The sequence below is a fragment of the Bubalus kerabau genome, chromosome 3 (assembly GCF_029407905.1).
Source record: "Bubalus kerabau isolate K-KA32 ecotype Philippines breed swamp buffalo chromosome 3, PCC_UOA_SB_1v2, whole genome shotgun sequence".
In the NCBI taxonomy this organism is placed as follows: domain Eukaryota; kingdom Metazoa; phylum Chordata; class Mammalia; order Artiodactyla; family Bovidae; genus Bubalus; species Bubalus kerabau.
In genome coordinates, this window is record NC_073626.1 from 21,142,768 (window position 1) to 21,168,783 (window position 26,016).

At 46.6% G+C, this 26,016-nt stretch overlaps 6 non-coding genes and 1 pseudogene across 6 annotated transcripts; 1 reads left to right on the top strand and 6 right to left on the bottom strand.

The window, feature by feature from the left end:
• The first annotated feature begins 143 nt into the window (after positions 1-143).
• TRNAI-AAU (transfer RNA isoleucine (anticodon AAU)) lies at positions 144-217 on the top strand. Its single transcript has one exon. It is a non-coding gene; the product is annotated as a tRNA-Ile (tRNA).
• A 644-nt stretch (positions 218-861) lies between these two features.
• On the bottom strand, positions 862-934 carry TRNAR-ACG (transfer RNA arginine (anticodon ACG)). The gene has a single exon. It is a non-coding gene; the product is annotated as a tRNA-Arg (tRNA).
• A 9,126-nt stretch (positions 935-10,060) lies between these two features.
• TRNAV-UAC (transfer RNA valine (anticodon UAC)) lies at positions 10,061-10,133 on the bottom strand. The gene has a single exon. It is a non-coding gene; the product is annotated as a tRNA-Val (tRNA).
• Positions 10,134-12,460: 2,327 nt separating this feature from the next.
• On the bottom strand, positions 12,461-12,534 carry TRNAT-AGU (transfer RNA threonine (anticodon AGU)). Its single transcript has one exon. It is a non-coding gene; the product is annotated as a tRNA-Thr (tRNA).
• Positions 12,535-15,835: 3,301 nt separating this feature from the next.
• Positions 15,836-15,909, bottom strand: TRNAI-AAU (transfer RNA isoleucine (anticodon AAU)). Its single transcript has one exon. It is a non-coding gene; the product is annotated as a tRNA-Ile (tRNA).
• Positions 15,910-17,160: 1,251 nt separating this feature from the next.
• Positions 17,161-21,061, bottom strand: LOC129645557 (thymus-specific serine protease-like; annotated as a pseudogene).
• A 1,465-nt stretch (positions 21,062-22,526) lies between these two features.
• TRNAI-AAU (transfer RNA isoleucine (anticodon AAU)) lies at positions 22,527-22,600 on the bottom strand. Its single transcript has one exon. It is a non-coding gene; the product is annotated as a tRNA-Ile (tRNA).
• Positions 22,601-26,016: the final 3,416 nt, after the last annotated feature.

Consider the following 26,016-nt stretch of genomic DNA (forward strand, 5'->3'; position numbering starts at 1 on the left):
TGCGCAGAGGTCACAGCAGATGTTTGTTGGGTTACGCGTGGAACAGCTCTCCGAGGACCACGAAAAAGAAGTGTAACCGCGGCAAATAGAGGTCTTAAGTTGTAGAGCAAGGCTTGTCATTGCTGTAGAGCAAGGCTTGTCATGGCCGGTTAGCTCAGTTGGTTAGAGCGTGGTGCTAATAACGCCAAGGTCGCGGGTTCGATCCCCGTACGGGCCAAGGGGACTTTTGCTCCTTACCGCTCAAGGTGTTACCTGTTTGAACCCTGGAGTTGTATGTAACTTGGGTTGCTTTAAAAAAAAAAAAAAAAATAGCGTGTTACTCCTCCCTCTTGAAACTGTCCTACCAGCGCTCTTCTGGAAGTCGGGGTGCAGGGCCAGCTCCGATAGCCGGTGCCCAACACCCTGGGCTTTCTTGGATTTAACGTCTCCTCAGTCAAAGCCACTCTTCTTTCTATTAGGAAGAGGGGAGGGCGTGGTGAAGGGTAATCCAGTGGGAATAAGTGGCGAAGACACTTGCCGAGCCTTCTTCCTTCCTACGTTCGATCTCTTTCTTGTTCTTCGTCCTCCTCTTCTTTTTTCTTAAAGCCTGTTTGATATGAAACTCAGTACAGGTGTCCCTATGTGGTCCTTTCCCCCTCCGTATTTGCTGTGGGAGATCGAAACCAGAAAATGCTTGATTGTGGATGTTCCAGTGATCGCAATCACTTGAAGGGTCCTTCGGACTCCCACAAGACGTAGGATGGCCCCACGGGGTAACAAGAAGCAAGGTTGAGGGAGCTTTTCGTAGCGCTTGTGAGCCGCCAAAGCTTGGAGAGTTGGGGCGTGGTTCAAGGGCAGGAAGATGAGTTGTGCAAAAGGTTTCGAGCCAGCCAGGAGTCGAACCTAGAATCTTCTGATCCGTAGTCAGACGCGTTATCCATTGCGCCACTGGCCCCCTGCGACGAGACGGCTTAAGCATGTCTATTTCAATGAGGCCTCCGAAGTCGCTGGTTCTGCTATGAAGATAGAAATAACCCCGAAACTGATGACTCCCACCGATTCTCTTCATTTAGGGTTAGTGTACGTACTACAACGTTGTTTTCCATGTCTACATTTTGGATTACAAGCAAATTTAACCCTTAGGACTTTCCATACATGATAGAAAGAAGTCACTCCTTGAAAGCAAGTTTTCTGCTGGGAGTGCCCTTGGTTAATTTCTGCTATCTGTTAATCTGGCGTGCTTCCACCTCCCTCATCTATTCTATACTTCTTTGGGGCCCTGATGATGCGTCTGCGGATGGTTACTGACTGCCCTGTATTCTCTTTAACTAAGTGCTTTTAAAATAAAGTACCCTTATTTGGTTTGGAAGTGCATTTGGCCCTAAGAATCACATTCTTCTCCTCTTACTGTTAAGAGTAGTTAATACTCCCTAAGAGGGAGAATCGTGGCCAAATTCTATGATAAATCATGCATCGGATAAAAGCATGCAGAAGTCAATGGTAAAGGCAAAAAGAGGCAAGAAGGCAGGAAAGGTATACTCAAAGGTGCAGAAACCACATTAGGCAGAGACTGCTGGAATTCAGGAAATGATTTAATACCACATAAAATTTAAACAGACAGACATGCTCTCTTTAGACACCGTGGTTATATGTTTCTTTTTGTTTTCAAGTTGGGCATAAGGAACACGTCAAAATATACAACTGCCTTGAGAGAAGGATTTTGGATGTTGAGAGAGACAGGGCATAGTAATGCTCTTGATGGCACAAACTTGGAATCCACAATGCAACGCTTTCTCACCCCAGCATTGCCATCTGTTGCCTAACTGGCCTTTGCAATAAAAGACCAGGTGTACAGAAGCTAACAGAAGTGTGCAGATTTATGCAGAAAGCTTTGGGGAAGTTTTATCTGAAGGAGTGATGATGGAGGGGAAGTTTCGAGGTTGAGGCGATCGTAACTAGGAACAGAGGTGGAACAAATAATATATTCACAAATCTCTGGGAAATAAGAGGACAGGGTGGTGGGGAGAGAAGGGGGGCAGTGAAGTGTGAAATGAAGCTGGAGACATAGGAGGGGCCATGGAGAGGATTTGAGGCCATAAGCTTAAGGGTCATGTCATAAAATAGGTCTCAGATGTTCAGGTGGCAGGCGACCCTTTCAGAAACACCGCTTCCTGCCTTTCATCCATTTGTCCTCTCAAAGTTCACAGAATCTGAGATCTAGTCTGATCTAATCTGAGTAAAAGTCAGCTAAAATTCTCCCAAATATTGGAGAAAACTCCCAGGCAATCAAACCACGCAGCCCCCTTTAGACCGCAGCGGGCAACAGCGGTGGTCCCGGTAGGACAGCCCGGCCAACCCGCCCGACTCCCTCAGTGGGAATTTCAGGGATCTGCCACCCCCGGGTGCTGAGCTCCACCAGCGCAGAGGCAATGGGAGTCCAGACATCGAGGTATCACTTCCCTGAACGCGGGAGCCCCCGTTTTGCAGTCTGTACTCAGGTGTCAAGGGAAATAATCAACAAGCAGTCTATACCCGGAACAGAAGAAAAAGCGTGAATCAAGCCAAACTAAGGACGATAGCCCCGTGTGAGTGTCTCTCACTAATTCTGAAGAACGGCTCCGGAGAAACACGGTTTTCAGCAGTTTTATACCGTGTCTATTTATATAGACTGATTATATATATTTATATAGGTTGATGTCGACATTCTAGGAATCAGCAAACTGAAATGGAGTGGAATGGGTGAATTTAACTCAGATGACCATTATATCTACTACTGCGGGCAGGAATCCCTCAGAAGAAATGGACTGACCATCATGGTCAACAAAAGAGTCCGAAATGCTGTACTTGGATGCAATCTCAAAAACGACAGAATGATCTCTGTTTGTTTCCAAGGCAAACCATTCAATATCACAGTAATCCAAGTCTATGCCCCAACCAGTAACGCTGAAGAAGCTGAAGTTGAACGGTTCTATGAAGACCTACAAGACCTTTTAGAACTAACACCCAAAAAAGATGTCCTTTTCATTATAGGGGACTGGAATGCAAAAGGAGGAAGTCAAGAAACACCTGGAGTAACAGGCAAATTTGGCCTTGGAATACGGAATGAAGCAGGGCAAAGACTGATAGAGTTTTGCCAAGAAAATGCACTGGTCATAACAAACACCCTCTTCCAACAACACAAGAGAAGACTCTATACATGGACATCACCAGATGGTCAACACCGAAATCAGATTGATTATATTCTTTGCAGCCAAAGATGGAGAAGCTCTATACCGTCAGCAAAAACAAGCCCAGGAGCTGACTGTGGCTCAGACCATGAACTCCTTATTGCAATTTTCAGACTTAAATTGAAGAAAGTAGGGAAAAGCACTAGGCCATTCAGGTATGACCTAAATCAAATCCCTTACGATTATACAGTGGAAGTGAGAAATAGATTTAAGGGCCTAGATCTGATAGATAGAGTGCCTGATGAACTATGGAATGAGGTTCGTGACAGTGTACAGGAGACAGGGATCAAGACCATTCCCATAGAAAGGAAATGTAAAAAAGCAAAATGGCTGTCTGGGGAGGCCTTACAAATAGCTGTGAAAAGAAGAGAAGCGAGAAGCAAAGGAGAAAAGGAAGGATATAAACATCTGAATGCAGAGTTCCAAAGAATAGCAAGAAGAGATAAGAAAGCCTTCTTCAGCGATCAATGCAAAGAAATAGAGGAAAACAACAGAATGGGAAAGACTAGGGATCTCTTCAAGAAAATCAGAGATGCCAAAGGAACATTTCATGCAAAGATGAGCTCGATAAAGGACAGAAATGGTATGGACCTAACAGAAGCAGACGATATGAAGAAGAGATGGCAAGAATACACAGAAGAACTGTACAAAAAAGATCTTCACGACCCAGATAATCACGATGGTGTGATCACCGACCTAGAGCCAGACATCCTGGAATGCAAAGTCAAGTGGGCCTTAGAAAGCATCACTACGAACAAAGCTAGTGGAGGTGATGGAATTCCAGTTGAGCTATTCCAAATCCTGAAAGATGATGCTGTGGAAGTGCTGCACTCAATATGCCAGCAAATTTGGAAAACTCAGCAGTGGCCACAGGACTGGAAAAGGTCAGTTTACATTCCAATCCCAAAGAAAGGCAATGCCAAAGATTGCTCAAACCACCGCACAATTGCACTCATCTCACACGCTAGTAAAGTAATGCTCAAAATTCTCCAAGCCAGGCTTCAGCAATACGTGAACCGTGAACTTCCTGATGTTCAAGCTGGTTTTAGGAAAGGCAGAGGAACCAGAGATCAAATTGCCAACATCCGCTGGATCATGGAAAAAGCAAGAGAGTTTCAGGAAAACATCTATTTCTGCTTTATTGACTATGCCAAAGCCTTTGACTGTGTGGATCACAATCAACTGTGGAAAATTCTGAATGAGATGGGAATACCAGACCACCTGATCTGCCTCTTGAGAAACCTGTATGCAGGTCAGGAAGCAACAGTTAGAACTGGACATGGAACAACAGACTGGTTCCAAATAGGAAAAGGAGTACGTCAAGGCTGTATATTGTCACCCTGCTTATTTAACTTCTATGCAGAGTACATCATGAGAAACGCTGGACTGGAAGAAACACAAGCTGGAATCAAGATTGCCGGGAGAAATATCAAGAACCTCAGATATGCAGATGACACCACCCTTATGGCAGAAAGTGAAGAGGAACTCAAAAGCCTCTTGATGAAAGTGAAAGTGGAGAGTGAAAAAGTTGGCTTAAAGCTCAACATTCAGAAAACGAAGATCATGGCATCCGGTCCCATCACTTCATGGGAAATAGATGGGCAAACAGTGGAAACAGTGTCAGACTTTATTTTTCTGGGCTCCAAAATCACTACAGATGGTGATTGCAGCCATGAAATTAAAAGACGCTTACTCCTTGGAAGGAAAGGTATGACCAACCTAGATAGCATATTCAAAAGCGGAGACATTACTTTGCCAACAAAGGTTCGTCTAGTCAAGGCTATGGTTTTTCCAGTGGTCATGTATGAATGTGAGAGTTGGACTGTGAAGAAGGCTGAGCGCCAAAGAATTGATGCTTTTGAACTGTGGTGTTGGAGAAGACTCTTGAGAGTCCCTTGGACTGCAAGGAGATCCAACCAGTCCATTCTGAAGGAGATCAGCCCTGGGATTTCTTTGGAAGGAATGATGCTAAAGCTGAAACTCCAGTACTTTGGCCACCTCATGCGAAGAATTGACTCATTGGAAAGGACTCTGATGCTGGGAGGGATTGGGGGCAGGAGGAGAAGGGGACGACAGAGGATGAGATGGCTGGATGGCATCGCTGACTCGATGGACGTGAGTCTCAGTGAACTCCGGGAGTTGGTGATGGACAGGGAGGCCTGGCGTGCTGCGATTCATGGGGTCGCAAAGAGTCGGACAGGACTGGGCGACTGATCTGATGTGATCTGATCTGATCTGATAGTCTTTGCAGCCAAAGATGGAGAAGTTCTATACAGTCAGCAAAAACAAGTTCGGGAGCTGACTGTGGCTCAGATCATGAGCTCCTTATTGCAATTTTCAGACTTAAATTGAAGAAAGTAGGGAAAAGCACTAGGCCATTCAGGTATGACCTAAATCAAATCCCTTACGATTATACAATGGAAGTGACAAATAGATTCAAGGGATTAGAATCTGATAGACAGAGTGCCTGAAGAACTGTGGACAGAGGTTGGTGACACTGGACAGGAGGCAGTGATCGAGACCATCCCCAAGAAAAAGAAATGCAAAAAGGCAGAATGGTTGTCTGAGGAGGCCTTACAAATAGCTGAGAAAAGAAGAGAAGTGAAAGGCAAAGGAGAAAAAGAAAGATATACCCATTTGAATGCAGAGCTCCAAAGAATAGCTAGGAGAGATAAGAAAGCCTTCCTCAGTGATCAATGCAAAGAAATAGAGGAAAACAATAGCATGGGAAAGACTAGAGATCGCTTCAAGAAAGTTAGAGATACCAAGGGAACATTTCATGCAAAGATGGGCACAATAAAGGACAGGAATGGTATGGACCTAACAGAAGCAGAAGATATTAAGAAGAGGTGGCAAGAATACACAGAAGAACTATACAAAAAAATATCTTCATGAGCCAGATAACCACGATGGTGTGATCATTCACCTAGAACCAGACATCCTGGAATGGGAAGTCAAGTGGGGCTTAGGAAGCACCACTATGAACAAAGCTAGTGGAGGTAATGGAATTCCAGTTGAGCTATTTCAAATCCTAAAAGGTGATGCTGTGAAAGTGCTGCACCCAATCGGACAGCAAATGTGGAAATCTCAGCAGAGGCCCCAGGACTGGAAAAGGTCAGTTTTCATTCCAGTCCCAAAGAAAGGCAGTGCCAAAGAATATTCAAACTACCACACAATTGCACTCATCTCACATGCTAGCAATGTAATGCTCAAAATTCTCCAAGCCAGGCTTCAACAGGACGTGAGCTGTGAACTTCCAGATGTTGAAGCTGGATTTAGAAAAGGCAGAGGAACCAGAGATCAAATTGTCAACATCTGTTGGATCACTGAAAAAGCAGGAGAATTCTAGAAAAACATCTACTTCTGCTTTATCGACTACACCAAAGCCTTGGACTGTGTGGATCACAAGAAACTGTGGAAAATTCTGAAAGAGATGGGAATACCAGACCACCTGACCTGCCTCCTGAGAAACTGTATGCAGGTCAAGAAGCAACAGTTAGAACCGGACATGGAACAGCAGAGTGGTTCCAAATCGGGAAAAGAGTACGTCGAGGCTGTATATTGTCACCCTGCTTATTTAAGGTCTACGCAGAGTACATCATGCAAAGTGCTGGGCTGGATGAAGCACAAGCTGGAATCAAGATTGCCGGGGGAAATATCAATAACCACAAATACGCAGATGACACCACCCTTATGGCAGAAAGCAAAGAACTAAAGAGCCTCTTGATGAAAGTGAAAGAGGAGAGTGAAAAAGATGGCTTAAACCTCAACATTCAGAAAACGAAGATCATGGCATCTGGTCCCATCACTTCATGGCAAATAGATGGGAAACAATGGAAACAGTGAGAGGGGGCTCACTCTCACTGTTGTGGGGGGTCTCCAAAATCACTGCAGATGGATTGCTGACTGCAGCCATGGAATTAAAAGATGCCTGCTCCTTGGAAGAAAAGCTATGACCAGCGTAGACAGCATATTTTAAAGCAGAGACATTACTTTGCTGACAAAGGCCCGTCTAGTCAAAGCTATGGTTTTTCCAGTAGTCATGTATGGATGTGAGAGGTGGACTATAAAGAAAGCTGGGCACCAAACAACTGATGCTTTGGAACTGTGATGTTGGAGAAGATTCTTGAGAGAGAGAGTCCCTTGGACTGCAGGAAGTTCCAACCAGTCTATCCTAACGGAAATCAGTCCTGAACATTCATTGGAAGGACTGATGCTGAAGCTGAAGCGCCAATATTTTGGCCACCTGATGTGAAGAACTGACTCATTGGAAAAGAACCTGATGCTGGGTAAGATTGAAGGCAGGAGGCGAAGGGGATGACAGAGGATGAGGTGGTTGGATGGCATCACTGACTCGATGGGCATGATTTTGGGCAAGCTCCAGGAGTTGGTGATGGACAGGGAAGCCTGGTGCGCTGCGGTTCATGGGGTGGCAAAAAGTTGGACTCGACTGAGCAAGTGAACTGAACTGATTCCTTGTCAGAACAAAAAAACATCAAAAGTGAAATGGCACATTCCTTAAAGGTTTCCAAAGAAAAAAAAAGAAAAGCAGATCAGCCAGTTCACATCAGATCAGTCTGGCCCAGGCACCTGGGAAATACTACTAGTGTTCACCTCTCAGGGAGAAAGGCATAGCTTTACCTTTAAAACAGACTTTTTTTTTTTTTTTTTTGCCTTTCATTAGGCACGAACATATGTAAGCCAGAATGACTTTCCCATACCTCAACATGTGACCATTTCTTTCAGAATCATCTAGTAGAAATACAGGTTTTATTTTCTTGGGCTCCAAAATCACTGTGGATGATGACTGCAGCCACAAAATTAAAAGACACTTGCTCCTTGGAAGAAAAGCTATGAGATACCTAGACAGCGGATTAAAAGGCAGAGACAGCATTTTGCCAATGAAGATCCCTCTCTCTGGTCAAAGCTATGGTGTTTCCAGCAGTCTTTTAGGGATGAGAGAGTTGGACCATAAAGAGGGCTGAGCATGGAACTGTCGATGCTTTGGAACTGTGGTGCTGGAGAAGCCTCTTGAGGGTCCCTTGGACTGCAAGGAGATCAAACCAATCAATCATAAAGGAAATCAACCTTGAATATTCATTGGAAGGACCGGTGCTGAAGCCGAAGCTCGAATGTTTTGGCCACCTGATGTGAAGAGCTGACTCACTGGAAAAGACCCTGACGTTGGGAAAAATTGAGGGCAGGAGGAGAAAGGAGACAGAAGATGATCTGATTGGATGGCATCATCGACACAGCGGACATGAATTTGAGCAAACTCTGGGAGATCGTGAAGGGCAGGGAAACCTGGCGTGCTGCAATCCGTGGGGTCCCAAAGAGTGGGACACGACTTAGCGACTGAACAGCAGCAACAACGGAAATACCGTGTGCGGTATTTTATGTGTTTAAAAAAAAAAAAAGTCTGTCCCTAAAACACACGCGCCACCGACTCAATGTACCATTAAAACATTTCCCCCTGTCCTTTCTCACTTGTGAGAAATCCCTTACACGGCCCGGCAAATCCGGAGTGCGCTGTTCATGGTCCTGACTCCGGGAATAGTTCTGGTTTCCCGGGGGCGACGCGGACCTTCTCCGCCTGCCCGTCGCTTCCTGTTGATCTGGATGCCGAGTCCCCGAACCGTCCGAGAAGAGCCGCTGCTGGCCTAGATACCCTGCCTGCGAGGGTCCCCAGGCCCCGTTCCGTGTGTGTCTGTCCCACAGCCTTGTCTCGAAACACACACGTAGACAAACGCACCTCCACTCCGTTCCGATCTCAACCGGGACTGTTCTGTGCCTAAATGGAACTGTCTTTTGAACCCGGGGAAGCGACGGGTCTGTGCGACTGAAGGACAACCCGTGGCAGAATGTGACCAGTCCGCCCAGGCAAACCTAGGTGGGTGGGTAATTGGGTCCGGCTGCAGATGACCGCGTGCTGCCTTCCGCGTGCTGTCATCCGCGTGCAGATGACCCGGGCTCCCGGAAAAGGGGCGAGTCGGCGTCGACCGCGTGGTGGAAACATTTGAGCAGAGATTCGGATCCAGGCGGACTACGGAATAATTCCCTGAGGGTACTGGTGGGGATCCGCACGTGGACCCGGGGAATTAGGAGAAAAAGGAAAGGACAGTGAGATTAAGCAACCGTCTCCACCCGACACAAGATCTCCGTGTAGTTTCTGGGGACAGGAAACTTCTGATTCATTGCTTCCATCCCCTCCGCCATTCTTTTCCACCTTCTGCACACACAGATTTTATGTCGAAGGTTTTTGAAAATATTTCTGGTAAGGGGGAAAAAAAAATTGCCAGAGATGGAAGACATCTGGAAACCTCCCCTTTTTCCCGTCTGTTGGTTTTAGCTTCTTGTTTGACTGATTGCATTCTTTCGTTGATTCACTTGTACTGCTGTAGGCCTACCTCAGTTGCTTCGGGCCAGTTGCTTGCATTTCAAATCATTTGCCCATAGGCTAACAGTGAAAGCGAAAACAATAAAGCTTGGTGAAGAAAATGTAGCGAAATACTTCCATGCATTTGAGATGAGCGACTACATGTTAGACAGGACAGAAGGCGCACTAAGCGTCCAGGACATAATAAGCACTAAGCTACCCCCGTACCTCACAAAATCCGACCCCTTTTTCCTCAAAATTGCACTAGGAGAGAACATTATAGTTGACACATTGTAAAGCTGCTGGAGTCAGAGGAACGTCAAGAAATGTTAAACTACAGTAAGCATTTTAAAAGGCCGTAGGTGAGAGCACGGGTGCTCTGAGGATACGTTAGAATCGGGAACCTTGGAGAGGGCAGCAAAATCCCAAGGAAATCTTTGCACTTGTCTATAAGACAGCAAAAGCCAGCGGCTTGGGCTGTTTCCGCCCGGTTTCGAACCGGGGACCTTTCGCGTGTAAGGCGAACGTGCTAACCGCTACACCACGGAAACGCCACGCCCATCGGGTGCCTTACAAGTCCCATAAAACGGCATACTCGGTTCCTTGGTTGCTCCCCACTCCCCCCGCCCCCCGTCACGCCCCCAATCTAGTAATTTTGAATATTTCTCTTGCAGAACGTTTTCACTCGCGGTGCCTTGCTTTCCATCGTTTCAAAAACTTTTGCTAAAAGAATAATATCGAAACTCTATGGCTCATACTGCTACTGCTGCTGCTAAGTCGCTTCAGTCGTGTCCGACTCTGTGCGACCCCATAGACGGCAGCCTACCAGGCTCCCCACCAAACCTAACTCAGTGGTGGGGGTGGTTTAGTCGCTAAGTCGTGTCCGACTCTTGCCACCCCATGGACTGTAGTCTGCCAGGCTCCTCTGCCCATGGGATTCTCCAGGCTGGACATCTGGAAACAACCCACTGGAGTGGGGATGTTCCCGACCCAGAGATCAAAGCCGGGTCTCCCGCATTGCAGGCAGATTCTTTACCGCCTGAGCTAGGAGGGAGCAGAGTCCAAACACCTTCCCAAACATCAGGCAGGGTGTCCTCAGGTTCCAAGGGCATTTGATTACGAGCAACAACCCGATAGTGTCCTGTGCCTTTGATTTCCACCTCTCTTCCTCATCGTCGGAGCCAGAACACAACGCACAGAGTCCTGAAGACCACCGAACTTCCGAGAGGGCCAAACTCGCCTTGCAGGAGACTGCCGAGCGGGGTTGGGATGGCCTGTGTCCTCTTGACTCTCAGAAAGGAGTGCCAAAAGGAGCAGCAGTGTTTGGGAATTCATGGGACTGGATTTTGCGCCGGAATAAGTCGAGGTGGGAGGCATCAGTCAACTTATTATCCAGCGTCACTCACACTGCCCTGGAACGACTGTGCTTCGAGCGATCTGAATCTGTTCAACAGATGCCCACCTTGCCTCTCCTTTGTTTTTCTCTTCATTTCACCTGACCTTCCTCATTGTATTTTCCCTCTTCCCAGTACTTCCCTCGAGGACCAGGAAGGTGCTCAGCAGCGAAATTGTAGTCTTGCATTAAATCCCATGTGAGAAATTCCTGATTTCTCTGCATCAGCTCTGCATCGGCATCTTTCACAAATAGCAGCGCTGAGAGCTCCTGCTCTCAGCAAAACTAAAACTAGGATTGGTCACAACGTTGCAGGAAACAGAGTCGAGAGACAATATTTCCCAATCAGCAAGTTTGGGATTTAGTTTCCCATAATTTGATTAGAAGTTTATTTTTAAGCCAGTAAGGAGTAGCCCCACAATGTACCCAATCCTGACCCTACCAGATGTCCTGAAAAAGTATGCAGGCAGCTCAAAGGGCCCTTTGAGGTACGTGACTCCTGAACGCACAAAGGCTTTTCAGATCAAAATGTACTTTTTAAACAGTTGAAGTTCATAAACAAAGTATGCTTTTAAAAGTCAGTTTGCCCGCACCTTAAAAAAAAAAAAAAGAAAAAATATAATTTTGTGTATTTTGTCGTTGACTATTTTTTATCCTCTTTTAGATATAACCTCAGTTCTTCTCCTTCCAAAATTTCCAGTATCGTCAAGAGTCCATTTCACATCGAAAAGAGGAAACGGTTACAACACAACTTGATTTACACTACCGTAATTTATATTAGAATGTCTTTCCTCTTCTTTTATTTCTTTTGATTTCATGTCATTCACTAAGGATAAATGAGTAAAAACAATGCTGGATTACCTAGTGATTCAGGAAGACAGCTGCAACATATGAAAGTGCAGAACTTGAAAACACACCCACTGAACTAGACCAGTAAGCCTCTGGCCTTGCTTCATGAAGTATCGTCCATGGAACAGGAGTGTAGAGTCTGAGATTGTAGAAATGCTGACTTTCAGGCCCCTGTTGCAGACGCCGTCATTTAAAACCCTCATTATCATGGATCACACCAGGTCATTCATATGCCCATAAAATTTTGAGAAGCCCGACTGTAAGGCACTACTAAAGTTGGTGCCAAATCGGGGTGGTGGGAGTTGGCTGGGGAGGGGCTGGCTCTGAAGGGGGACATGACAATTCAATGATTCCATGAAGAAAAACAAATGACTCCACTGTGGTAAAAGTTCTAGGAGGCAGACATAATCGAAGAGATCACACAAAACCAAACTGGCAACTTCTGAGACCTGATCTAAAATGCAAAGGAAACACCAAGAGGCAGTTCTAATTCTCATCTCAAGATGTCTGAGAACCGCCTTTTTATGGCTATCGGGAGAGCATTCCTAGTACTCCGAAGTACTCCCGGGCTTGATGGGAGGTAAACAAATTTCACTTTTTAAACTTGTTTTGCTCTATTTAAAACAGTCTTGCCTGAGGCCCCGCTGGGATTTGAACCCAGGATCTCCTGTTTACTAGACAGGCGCTTTCACCAACTAAGCCACGGAGCCAGCTGCAGTTGACTCTTGGTTCCTCACATTATTTGAAGGAGTTTTCGCTTTCCTGGCTCACCAAGGCATTTCTCAAGAACTTTAGATCAACACTACAATCTCAGGACTATTTCTCAAAATTTCTATCAAGTCTTTTACCCTCTCTTGTCTGAAATATGCACAGAAGTTTACGTGCTGAGCCAAGACAAGAAAAACCTTCTGAACCTCTGAACCCTTGAAATCGATAGCCAAATCGTTTGACTTTTGCACCTTCCTATGGGAGATACTTTTCACTTTCATGCATTGGAGAAGGAAACGGCAACCCACTCCAGGCCAGTGTTCTTGCCTGGAGAGTCCCAGTGACGGCGGAGCCTGGTGGGCTGCCGTCTGTGGGGTCGCACCGAGTCGGACACGACAGAAATGACTTAGCAGCAGCATGGGAGATATTAATACTTCTCCCTTTCGAATCTGTAAAAGGAAAACGATGGTGCTTATCAGTCTTGAAACATAACATGAAATGGAGCGCTTGAAAGGACTTCACCACATCTTTTGCTACGCTCACTGTCAAAGAGCAGTATCTTACAAGAGAGGAGTGTGCCTGTTCATATTTATTTCAGAGCAACGTGGGCGGTAAAGGCATGCAAAAGGGAAAAGGAAGGTAAGAATTCAGCAAATGTAAACATGCAAGAATGATGTTTGACACAGAAATACAGACAATTAAAACTTTGGTAGACATGTCTTACATTAAAAATGTCATCAAGTTCTTGACTTGTCTGAGTTCCTAAAATAGACACTTCATGCATAATTATCAGAGACTAGTCCTCTCCTCTGAGCATGAGGCAGTATGCGATGACGCTTTAGAGCTCAAACTCTGATGTCAGACTCCATTGATTCTTTGTTCCAAATCTGTCATTATACTCGTGACTTTGAGAAAATGTAAAACCTCTATTTATTATTTTTATTTACTCAAATTCTTTGAAGAGTGCTGGCAGGTAGTGTAGATGATTTCTAGCCTCAATCTATAAGACTGCTACAAGTGTTCTATATCTAGGCCGCATAAACAATACTGCTTCCACAGGTGCTAGTGAATAGTGTCAGGAAGCTGCCAGTATCTCTTGCAATAACAGACTTCTGTTTTGTGTGTGTTTTGTTTTTTTTTCCCCAACAACTGTAGCTTCTCGAGTACTTCTGTAAAGGTAGGCCACATTTTCCATTTATTTCTATTTGAAGAACTCCTTCATTGCATTCACATACTGCTATAGGATCACAATTTTTCTGCCCAATGTGATTCACCTCTCCTATTGTACTTTATCAAGTATTTTGTGAATTAATGGGAAGACTAAGTTAAGTTAGGAACCACCTGCTGTTAAGCACATCAAAGGCACTTGAGCGCACACGCACAAATAAGAAAAACACACACACACACACACAAGAAAACAAACCCACCCAACATTAAAGTAACCTTTGATCTCCCAGTTCAGAAAAGAAGGGGTGAGTAATATTGCCTGGGCAAAGTATGATCTCTGTGACGACCCCATGGAAGAAGAGTGAACTGGCCATTGTTCTGTCTGAAAATCTTGGATTGTGTCATGGGAACACAGGGCAAGACGGTCTTGCCCTTTATAATGGGCAAGATGTCACAAAGAGCAGTGGTTAAGATGTTTATTGACACAAATGGAAACATTTTCCGGCCAAGCTAGGAAAGAAAACATTTCAGGTGTTATTTGAAACTTTGTGAGAGAAACTCACCAAACTTCAAGTTCAACATACACCGTATAGCTCCATTTCAGATGTCTTTTACAGGCTGAAGACGAATGTCATTGGTCTGGTTTGCATTTCAGTGTGGGAATGGGACTCTGGGAGAATAATCTGCAGCATGTACCATCTTGCACAGGTCACCATGTAAATATCTCTGCATGTCCTTCCCCAAAGAAGACATCAATCACATTCCTTCAGCTTTTACGAACTGCCTGTCATGGACCTACTGCCCACCAGGCATTTGTCTCAACTCTGATTTAAGTGGTGGGAAACAGACACATTTCCTATGCGAATTTTGAAACACAAATTTTTGTTTTGGAGTATATTTAGAAAAGTTGCAAAAACAATAGAGTTTCTTTGTACCCATTTCAGAGTTTCCTTTAATTAGCTTCTTGGGTTACCACGGTACCTTTATTAAAGCCAAGAAACCAACATTGATACTTCAATAATAACTAAACTCATGTATTTGTGTGTGTCACATCTGTTCTTACACTAATGTCCCCCCCCTCCCCCAACCCACGGGATCCCACATTGCATTCAGCCTCCTCTGGTCTGTGATTGTTTCTTGGTGCGGATGAATTATTTTTATCCGGTATTTTTATGACTATCTTCCAGTCTAGGTTTGTCTGATAGTTTTCACACGAAGGCCTGGGGCTACAGGTTTCTGGACGAGACCACAGAGATGAAGTACTTGTCCCATCACTTCCTATCAGATGTGACTTGGTAGGAGGATAGCTTACCATTAGTGATGCCAACCTTGATCACTTTTAAGGGAGTGTTTGCCATTTTTCTCCCTGGTGAAGTTTCTTCCTATGTTTTCCTACTTCTTCCTGGATATTTAGAAGCTAGTCGGTCAGGATGGCCCATATTCCAGAAGGGAGAGGTTAAAGCTCCATCTCCTGGTGGCTGGGTGGGGAATAGTTTCTTACCTTAGTTGGAATGCATCAGTAAGAAAAATACATCCCTTCTCCTGTATTCATTGATTTATTTATTTAATCACTGATTTATAACAGTACGGACTCATGAATACATATTTTATACTTAGTTTGCATCATTATCTCAAACTATATTATTTGTTGTTCAAAGTTGCAGGTTTGGCCATTGATGGCTCTTTCCAGCTCATAAAGAGACAGCTGACAAAACTGCTTCTTTCCTGCTGTGTTTGTATCAATAGAGTTTTTTCACATAGCATTTGAAAAACCTTGTTTCATCTTTTGCTGATCTAGTTAAGACTCAAGTGTGGAAATGTAGAAAGTGTAGATGGTTTCATAGTCTATTTTAGGAGGAAAATAATCCAGTAAGGTCAGTTTCTTTGCTGGAATCAGTTACCCCGTGGATCAAAATGTGCCAAAGCGACGCTCTGTGTCTTGCTGGGTCACGGACTGCTATCCTTTCGTCCTGCAGATGCGAGTCAAACAGGACGAAAGATGTACGATTCCAGTTAAAGTTCTCCGCGAGAGTTTCGTGTCCCAGACATGAACTGGGATATAAGCGGTGAACCTAAAAGGGATGAACCGTCACCTTCTGTGTGTAAGTGTAATAAAATGGTGGTCTTCACACAGCCTGGCCCGTACGGGGATCGAACCCGCGACCTTGGCGTTATTAGCACCACGCTCTAACCAACTGAGCTAACCGGCCAGACACACGAGTGTGAGATCGTGTTTATGCTATTAAAAGAAAAGCAATCAATACGGCTTTTCCGGGAGCTGGAAAAGGAACACAGTGAACAAACGACCACAAACTAATACTCAAAGAAAGAAGAAATCGCCTTCTTCCTCTCCCCCATCGTGGAATTAGGGGAAAACAAAGAGGAATTCTTAGTATTTGGCGTGAATGAACTCTGTTTCCTGAGGACTGAGGTAATCAAAACTGTGGCAAACCTGCCTGAGAGCTAGGCCTGGCACCACAGCCACATTGATAGGGAGGCTCTGAGACTACTTGAGGAGACGAGGTAGCCCAGGACCAACCCCAAAGCCATTAAGTAATAAATGGAGACGTTTGCAAATAAGTATCCAGCAAAGTAGGAGGAAAATCAAGAGGAAGTGAAGATTGGAGGGTAGACCTCCTTTTTTCATCTCTCGGCAGGAATCGAGCACCCAAGACTGTCAGACCATGGTGCACACGTTAAATGATGATGGGAATCACTGAGGCTAGACCTCAACATGAGGGGCTGTGGTTCAAGAGCAGCGTTTGTTACAGGGTAGCACCGGTGAGTCGGACACGACTGAGCGACTTCCCTTTCACTTTTCACTTTCATGCATTGGAGAAGGAAATGGCAACCCACTCCAGGGCTCTTGCCTGGAGAATCCCAGGGACGGGGGAGCCTGGTGGGCTGCCGTCTATGGGGTCGCACAGAGTCGGACACGACTGAAGCGACTTAGCAGCAGCAGCAGCAGCAGCACCTGTGATCTGCGCTAGGACTGATCCTCAGAAGAGAGAACAGTGTTACTCCTCAGGGTTTGGAGTCAAGAAAGGCAGGGAACAACCCCTCACAGAATGGGCCTTATGCCTGTATTTCCACACTCCTGCCCATCCCTCCCCTCACCCCACTCGTCTTTACTTTCCCTCCACTTCCCAGCTTCCCAGAGGCACTCGGGCCACTTGACTGGCTAACTCCTGGTCCTGGTGAGGGTTGAACCCACCTGTGAACATGATATTGTTCATGCAATATAACTCACCCCTTCTTTTTTGAACTGGGAGATCAAAGGTTACTTTAATGTGGGCCCCCGTGAGACTGGGTCCAATCTCTCAGAGCTTGGAGGTGTGCTCAGCAGGAAGGCTTGATCAGAACCCTAAACCCCTTGGATTGGAAGCTGGACTTGCCCAAGAGAGACATTTGATTACGGGAAAAGGTTGGTGAGTGAAAAAGAAGGAAAACTAAAAGAAAGACAGAGAAAGACAAGGATGAAGTGACAAGAAGAGCAGTAGAGACAATGAGGAAGAGCCTAAGAGACAGAAACTGAGCCTCACGGAGAAAGCAAGATTGAGAAGATAGCAAAGGACAGGGAAAGTCTGAAGACAGAGGAATAGGGGCCGAGAGAGAGTGAGAAACACAGGGACTAAAGGGACGCAGAGACCAAAAATGAGAGACAGAAATAGAGCAATGGAGATAAGTAAGGACAGAGCAAGCAAGAGGGGAGGAAAGTAGAGAGATACTGAATGAGCAACAAGGGCCGAGACAGAGACGAAGAGCAAGAAAGAGAACCAGACTAAGACACAGAGAGAGACAGAAATGAAGATATTCAGAGAAACAGGAGCAGATTGAGAGACAGTTAGAGCCAGAGAGAGTTCAGGCAGGAGGAGACTGTGGGAGGGGGGTCCAGTGAGAGCAACAGTGAGAAGCAGAGACAGGTCAGGGTCTGAAGTCCAGAGACAGACAGGCAGCAAGGCACCCAGCCCAGTACTTGAACAGAATTTGAGCCTGAAGCTGATTTTCAGGGGGAGGAGATGAGCGTAAAGAGCCGTGTTTATTTGACATTTAAAATAATATTCACATTGAGTTGTGGAGAAGGGAATGGCAACCCACTTCAGTATTCTTGTCTGGAGAATTCCATGAACAGAGGAGCCTGGCAGGCTACAGTTCACAGGGTCCCAAAGAGTCGGACACGGCTTTGTGACTGAACAAAAATGACAGAACATTGAGAATAATCACTTAATTTATATAACTCTTTGTAACAAAGCACTTTTAGTCAGGAGTGAGGATTTTGCAGACATAGGATGGTTTTATGCAGGACAGTTGCTAAATATGAATTCCTGGGAATTTCCTCTTTCAGAACAAGTTGCCTTTTCTTGTCGAATAAATGGATACATCCAGGACTGAAGTAGCCCTTCTGGAGTTGGTGAGGGTGTAGGATTCAGACAGCACCCCTAACTTGGCTCTTCTTTGCCAGCCCAAGCCAGGTCTGCAGCTGCTGGGAGATTTTCTGGAGAGAGGTGGGGAGAATTTGGACAGTTCAGACTCCAGCACTAGTAGAGAGCAGGAACATGCTAATTAGCATGCAAATGATAATGCAAATCACTGAGAGCTTTTTCTCTCTTACCCGTCGCGCAAGGCGGAGGCTCGGGGAATCTGAGGGTCTCTCAGGTGCCATGTCCAAGCAATGAGAAGCACTAGGGATGAGAAGGGCTGGCTCGGAGGGTCCCAAAGGCTGTGTCACACTTAGCACATGCCAGGGGTCTGTATCCCCTGGAAAGAAAGGAGAGGATGGTGTGTTGAGCCACAGCCAGGTAGACGCTAAGGAGTCAAGTTCTGACGGCACACTCACCATTAATAAATAGCACTTGGGTGGCTCCTGGGGTCTGGCCACCATAATAGGAGTTGGTCTGGGCCACAGCCTGAGCTACAGATGAGGTTGAAAGCCCAAACACCTGTTCACATAGCTCAAGCTCGGAGGGCAGAGCTGGGAGCTGGGAGAAAGGGCACCCGGGGACCTCACAGGTGACGTCTGTGGAGAGAGGGATTCATCAATGTGGAGTATATAGCCAGCCCCCTACCTCTTTAATAATCATGTACAGAGCTCTCCCCAGTGATGACTGAGACAGTTCCAGACCCTCCCTTCAGTGAGTTCAGGGTCCTCTCAGAGACGCACTCAGCCCAAGACACTGATGGCCTAGAATGATCAGAGCTTGATATAAAAATGTCTGGAGTGAGGTTGGAGGTGTCTCAGAAGGAGCATAATGAGCCTGGACCACCTTGAGATGGCTTGTCTGGACACAGCAGAGACCGTATATTTTGGAGGTGAGAGTTTGGCCAGTCACTCACAGAAGCCGAACTCGGTACAAGTTTGGTACAACCACTGCCGGTCACCCACGCTGGACACTTGGAGTTCTGTGACCCTCAGCTGTGCCACTGTCTCTGCTCGAGGAATGCTTAAACACCTCTGACCCAGGCTGTGTGTGACAACCTAAAGGACAATACACATACGTATATGCAGACATACATTCCTTGCCCACCCCGGCCCCCCCCCACCCCGGTCCACCCCCGGGCCATCAAGCCAGGGCAGGGCCTGGAGCCAATGGTCCCTATGGGCCAAAGTCAGAAGTCAGAAGAGTGAGTTTCTGAGTTTTCCTGGGGTCACTGGTCAGAGTTGCTGGGGACCTAGGTCCCTATGGGTTAGAAATTAAGGTGCTAGATGACTAGGAACTTCTCACCTGTAAAGTTGATCTTGGGCAAGTGAGAATATCTTAGGTCTGAGTTTCCTCAGTTGTGTGTGGGGACAATAGTAGTGTTTACTTCCTAGAACTATTTTAAGAATTCAATGAGATAATATATGTGAAACACACCGCACAGCATTTGGTGCAGACATCGATGGAAAAGTGATAGCTGGATTGTACAGGCTGGGAGTCCGAGGGAGTCTGAGGCTAGGAGCCCCGGTCTCTAGGAGAACTGTGTCCCGAGGACAACTGTGTCCCCTGGACTAATGTTTTTCCTTCATTCTACAAATACTATTTGAGAGGTTGCTGTGTGCCAGACTCTCTTGCAGGCCCCAGAAAGAGGACAGAACAATGTAGGCAAAATAGTAAGCACAGTCGCTAACATCTGCCTACTGTGCTCCGGGCTCCCTGTTCCCTAGGGCATACTGCTCCTACCTCATTTCACCTCCGAGGTCCTTTTGAGATGTAATACCCATTTTACAGACGAGGAAACTAAGGTGCAGAAGGGTTTACGCTTGCCCAAGTTCACACAGCGGAGGTGGAGCAGGAAACCTTGCTCTGCTCATTCTTGGCGGTGCTTGGGGTTCTCACCTGCACTGCCCGACGAAGCCCGCGGTAGGGTGCAGGGCCGCTGCCCTTGCAGTTGCCCCGATCCCCGAGGAGGAGTCTGCAGAGCTGTCGCACACTCAGGGGCGCTCCAGCTTGCCCATCGTACTGCACCGCACCTCCCACGAGTGCCTGCAGCGCCCCCCAGAGGCTCGGCCTGGTCCTCAGCGCGCTCCAGGGACCCGCACGCTCCCAGCTCCACGCTCAGCGCTGCCGGAGCCCCCTCCGCCCCCGTCTAGAGCGCAGCCGCCGCTCCACCTTCGCAAGGCTGCGGACGCTGCCGCCCGGCACTGCGGAGAGCGAGAGGCAGCGTTGGTGAAGACTTGGGCCCTGGGTTCAGCCTTTCCCTTTCCGTGACCCTCATCTTCCCTGGGCTCCCCACTTTTCCACCTTCAGACTCATACAGGAGGCAGTTGAAAGTCGCTTTTGCTCGAGGCCCCGCCCTCTTCCGGCTCCTCCGCCGGGCGGTCCGCACCCCGCCCCCGTATCAGCCCCGCCCCTGTTGGGTTCTCCCTTCTTCGTTCCCAGACCCATCTTCAGCTCTCGCCTTCTTCCCAAATTCACCCACCTCTCGGGGCTCCCAAGTCTCTGAGACCCCAACACCTTGCAAGCTTCAGCCGTTTTCTCTGGCCCCCATCCTCAAGGCCTTTTCTCTTTCCCTATCCCCCTCCGACTGGGCCCCCAACTCATACCTCCAGGGATCCGCCAATCGCAGTATTCATTAGGCTTCTAGACACCACCTAAAGTCCGGTCGCGGAAGAATATCAGGTGATTCGCACCACTGAGGCCTTCTCCCCCCGGGCCCACCGCCCGCCATCCTTACGTCATTATACTTGGAGAAATCCAGTAAGGCCCGCACCGGAGCGGAAGAGGCGATGGAGGCAAAAAAGAGATGGGGAAACTGAGGGAGAACAAGTTATCAGCCTGGGGGCTGAAGGACTGGGATCCCATATCTGCCCGCCCCTGTGTCACTCACTCGTTGTGTGATATTCTACACACTGAACTCTTATGAAGGCAGACTGGGATGGGGGATGGAGGGAGGAGGGTCTGGAAGGAGGTTTTCCTATTATCTGAGTTATGGACCTCGCAGTCCAAGTTCCTTTCCCCCAGTCCACCCAGAGGGATCCCAGGACCTTTAGCCGGGCCCAGGCAGCCAAGGAGCCAGCATAGGAACCTCCGAAGCAGATCCAGGGGCTGGTGGGAGACGTTGAAGAGGCGGGAGAGTGTGAGGCGGGCAGAGGCCGCATCCGCCAGCCTAGGGTCAGAGGAGAGGCTGAGTCGGTTCCCATGGGTAGGAATCCCTGAAGATTCCCCGACTTACAGGCGGGGATCCAGAGACAAGAATGGAGAGAGCCTGGCCAGAAGCTAGGGTTTTTTTCTCATGAGGTATTTCTGAGGATTCCCCATACCTACACACTCATTTCCGCACAAGTGCCTAGATCAGGGGCGACTCATTTGGAAAGCTTCCACTCTTCACTTCCAGACTAGGTGGGAGAAGAAAAATCTTCAAGACAGTTTAGGTGAAAATCTAAATTATAGGAGGGATTGGTGACTATCAAAGAGAGCTACTCAGGAAGAGGAGGGGGCCTAGGCTGGATAGGTTAGGAGGTATTGGCAGAGAGGGAAACACGATTAGAAAAAGAGACAGAGATATTGGAATATATCTAACATCCTTCCCTTTTTTTTTTTTTTTAAGGTAGTGTTTGCCGATTTTCCTCCCTGGTGAAGTTTCTTCCTTTGTTTTCCTACTTCTTCCTGGATATTTAGAAGCTAGTCAGTCAGGGTGGCCCATATTCCAGAAGGGAGAGGTTAAAGCTCCATCTCCTGGTGGCTGGGTGGGGAATAGTTTCTTACCTTAGTTGGAATGCATCAGTAGGAAAAACACATCCCTTCTCTTGTATTCATTGATTTACTTATTTAATCACTGATTTATAACAGTACGGACTCATGAATACATATTTTATACTTAGTTTGCATCATTATCTCAAACTATATTATTTGTTGTTCAAAGTTTCAGGTTTGGCCGTTGATGGCTCTTTCCAGCTCATAAAGAGACAGCTGACAAAACTGCTTCTTTCCTGCTGTGTTTGTATCAATAGAGTTTTTTCACATAGCATTTGAAAAACCTTGTTTCATCTTTTGCTGATCTAGTTAAGACTCAAGTGTGGAAATGTAGAAAGTGTAGATGGTTTCATAGTCTATTTTAGGAGAAAAATAATCCAGTAAGGTCAGTTTCTTTGCTGGAATCAGTTACCCCGTGGATCAAAATGTGCCAAAGCGACGCTCTGTGTCTCGCTGGGTCACTGACTGCTATCCTTTCGTCCTGCAGATGCGAGTCAAACAGGACGAAAGATGTACGATTCTAGTTAGAGTTCGCGAGAGTTTCGTGTCCCAGACATGAACTGGGATATAGCGTTGAACCTAAAATGGATGAACCATCACCTTATCTGTGTGTGTGTGTGTGTGTGTGAAAAATACGAAGTCGCCACACAGCCTGGCCCGTACGGGGATCGAACCCGCGACCTTGGCGTTATTAGCACCACGCTCTAACCAACTGAGCTAACCGGCCAGACACACGAGTGTGAGATCGTGTTTATGCTATTAAAAGAAAAGCAATCAATACGGCTTTTCCGGGAGCTGGAAAAGGAACACAGTAAACCCAAACGACCACAAACTAATACTCAAAGAAAGAAGAAATCGCCATCTTCCTCTCCCCCATCGTGGAATTAGGGGAAAACAAAGAGGAATTCTTAGTATTTGGCGTGAATGAACTCTGTTTCCTGAGGACTGAGGTAATCAAAACTGTGGCAAACCTGCCTGAGAGCTAGGCCTGGCACCACAGCCACATTGATAGGGAGGCTCTGAGACTACTTGAGGAGACGAGGTAGCCCAGGACCAACCCCAAAGCCATTAAGTAATAAATGGAGACGTTTGCAAATAAGTATCCAGCAAAGTAGGAGGAAAATCAAGAGGAAGTGAAGATTGGAGGGTAAACCTCCTTTTTTCATCTCTCGACAGGAATCGAGCACCCATGACTGTCAGACCATGGTGCACACGTTAAATGATGATGGGAATCACTGAGACTAGACCTACACATGAGTGGCTGTGGTTCAAGAGCAGCGTTTGTTACAGGGTAGCACCGGTGAGTCGGACACGACTGAGCGACTTCCCTTTCACTTTTCACTTTCATGCATTGGAGAAGGAAATGGCAACCCACTCCAGGGCTCTTGCCTGGAGAATCCCAGGGACGGGGGAGCCTGGTGGGCTGCCGTCTATGGGGTCGCACAGAGTCGGACACGACTGAAGCGACTTAGCAGCAGCAGCAGCAGCAGCACCTGTGATCTGCGCTAGGACTGATCCTCAGAAGAGAGAACAGTGTTACTCCTCAGGGTTTGGAGTCAAGAAAGGCAGGGAACAACCCCTCACAGAATGGGCCTTATGCCTGTATTTCCACACTCCTGCCCATCCCTCCCCTCACCCCACTCGTCTTTACTTTCCCTCCACTTCCCAGCTTCCCAGAGGCACTCGGGCCACTTGACTGGCTAACTCCTGGTCCTGGTGAGGGTTGAACCCACCTGTGAACATGGTATTGTTGGCCGTGCCAAGGCAGGCCAAGTGGGCCCCCGTGAGACTGGGTCCAATCTCTCAGAGCTTGGAGGTGTGCTCAGGAGGAAGGCTTGATCAGAACCCTAAACCCCTTGGATTGGAAGCTGGACTTGCCCAAGAGTGACATTTGATTACGGGAAAAGGTTGGTGAGTGAAAAAGAAGGAAAACTAAAAGAAAGACAGAGAAAGACAAGGATGAAGTGACAAGAAGAGCAGTAGAGACAATGAGGAAGAGCCTAAGAGACAGAAACTGAGCCTCACGGAGAAAGCAAGATTGAGAAGATAGCAAAGGACAGGGAAAGTCTGAAGACAGAGGAATAGGGGCCGAGAGAGAGTGAGAAACACAGTGACTAAAGGGATGCAGAGACCAAAAATGAGAGACAGAAATAGAGCAATGGAGATAAGTAAGGACAGAGCAAGCAAGAGGGGAGGAAAGTAGAGAGATACTGAATGAGCAACAAGGGCCGAGACAGAGACGAAGAAAGAACCAGACTAAGACACAGAGAGAGACAGAAATGAAGATATTCAGAGAAACAGGAGCAGACTGAGAGACAATTAGAGACAGAGAGAGTTCAGGCAGGAGGAGACTGTGGGAGGAGGGTCCAGTGAGAGCAACAGTGAGAAGCAGAGACAGGTCAGGGTCTGAAGTCCAGAGACAGACATGCAGCAAGGCACCCAGGCCAGTAGCTGAACAGAATTTGAGCCTGAAGCTGATTTTCAGGGGGAGGAGATGAGCGTAAAGAGCCATGTTAAGTTGACATTTGACATTTAAAATAATGATATTCACATTGAGTTGTGGAGAAGGGAAGGGCTACCCACTCCAGTGTTCTTGTCTGGAGAATTCCATGGGCAGAGGAGCCTGGCAGGCTACAGTCCACAGGGTCCCAAAGAGTTGGACACGGCTTTGTGACTGAACAACAATAACAGGACATCGAGAGCAGTCACTTGTATTTAGATAACTCTTCGTCGGTAAGAAAGCACTTTTAGTCAGGAATGAGTATGTTTGCAGACACAAGATGGTTTTACGCAGGACAGTTGCTAAATGTGAATTCCTGGGAATTTCCTCTTTCAAAACAAGCTACTTTCTTTTGTCCAATAAATGGAAACATGCAGGTCATATAGGAGATGGTGAGGGCATGGCACCATCTAACCTGGCTCTCCTTTGCCAGCCCAAGCCAGATCTGCAGCTGCTGAGAGATTTTCTGTGGAGAAGTGGGGAGAATTTGGAAAGTTCTGACTCCAGCACTAGTAGATAGGAGGATATGCAAACTAGTATGCAAATAATAAGGTAAATCACCCAGAGCTTTTTGTTTCTTACCTGAATTCCCCATTCCCTCAATATGTGAGGTGACATCATTTTCTTTGTTAGTTATCAGGACAATGCTTGCCTGGTAAAATGTGTTTGGAAGAATTCTCCCTCTCCGACTTTTTGGATGAATCTTAGAAGGATGGGTCTTAATTCTTTTTTAAATGTTTGGTGGAATTCACTAGTGGAGCCATCTGGTCCTACACATTTGTTAGTTGAGAGGTTTCTGATTACTGATCAATCTCCTTCCTAGTGATAGGGCTTTTCAGATTTTCTCTTTCATCATGAGTCAGTCCTGGTAGACTGTATGTTTCTGAGAATCTATTTTTTCTGTTGTCCAATTCGTTGATGTATTATTTAGTTTTAAGCAGGTACAGCAATCTGAATCTTTGTATTACCTTTGTGTGAAAAGGTTTCTTTGCCAGTTCGCTAGTCAGCTTAGTTGGTTAGAGCATGGTGGTCATAACACCAAGGATGTGGGTTCAGTCCCCACATGTGCCAGTGCAAGCCTTTTGTTACTTACTGAAGAATTTTGTTGCGATCATCTAACAAATTGGAGATAACCTCACATACATCAAATTGGGAATAAGTGTTGACTTCATTTGTTCTTCAGCAGTGACACTACCTTCCTTCCCCTCCACCCCTGCCCCCAGCAAACACAGTCCCAGCAAAAAGATGAAATTTCAGCATTTCAGATTTGACAGAGGGTCATTTTCACCACTCACTGCTTGAAATCCAAAGCCTATGTACATTTAAGGAGGGAGCAGTGCTGGCAAGGCACCATCCCTTTGAAAGAGCTGATGACTGATATTTTCTGGGAAGGGGCTTAGAGTAGACTTTCAGAAGGTCAGTGGATTGACATATTCTGTGGAAGCATGGTTCTTCTGGAGAGACTCTTGTTGTTTGGTTGGCACTCAAAGGGATGTTTACTGAAGTGAGTGCATTCCTGGCTGGTTCATTTCAGAAAGCAGGGGTTGACAGTGATTGGTTGTGCAAATGTTCACAAAATGATTATCACGGATAGATCAATTGGTTTAAATTCAGGTCTGGTGACTACTTGTTATCACTGTATA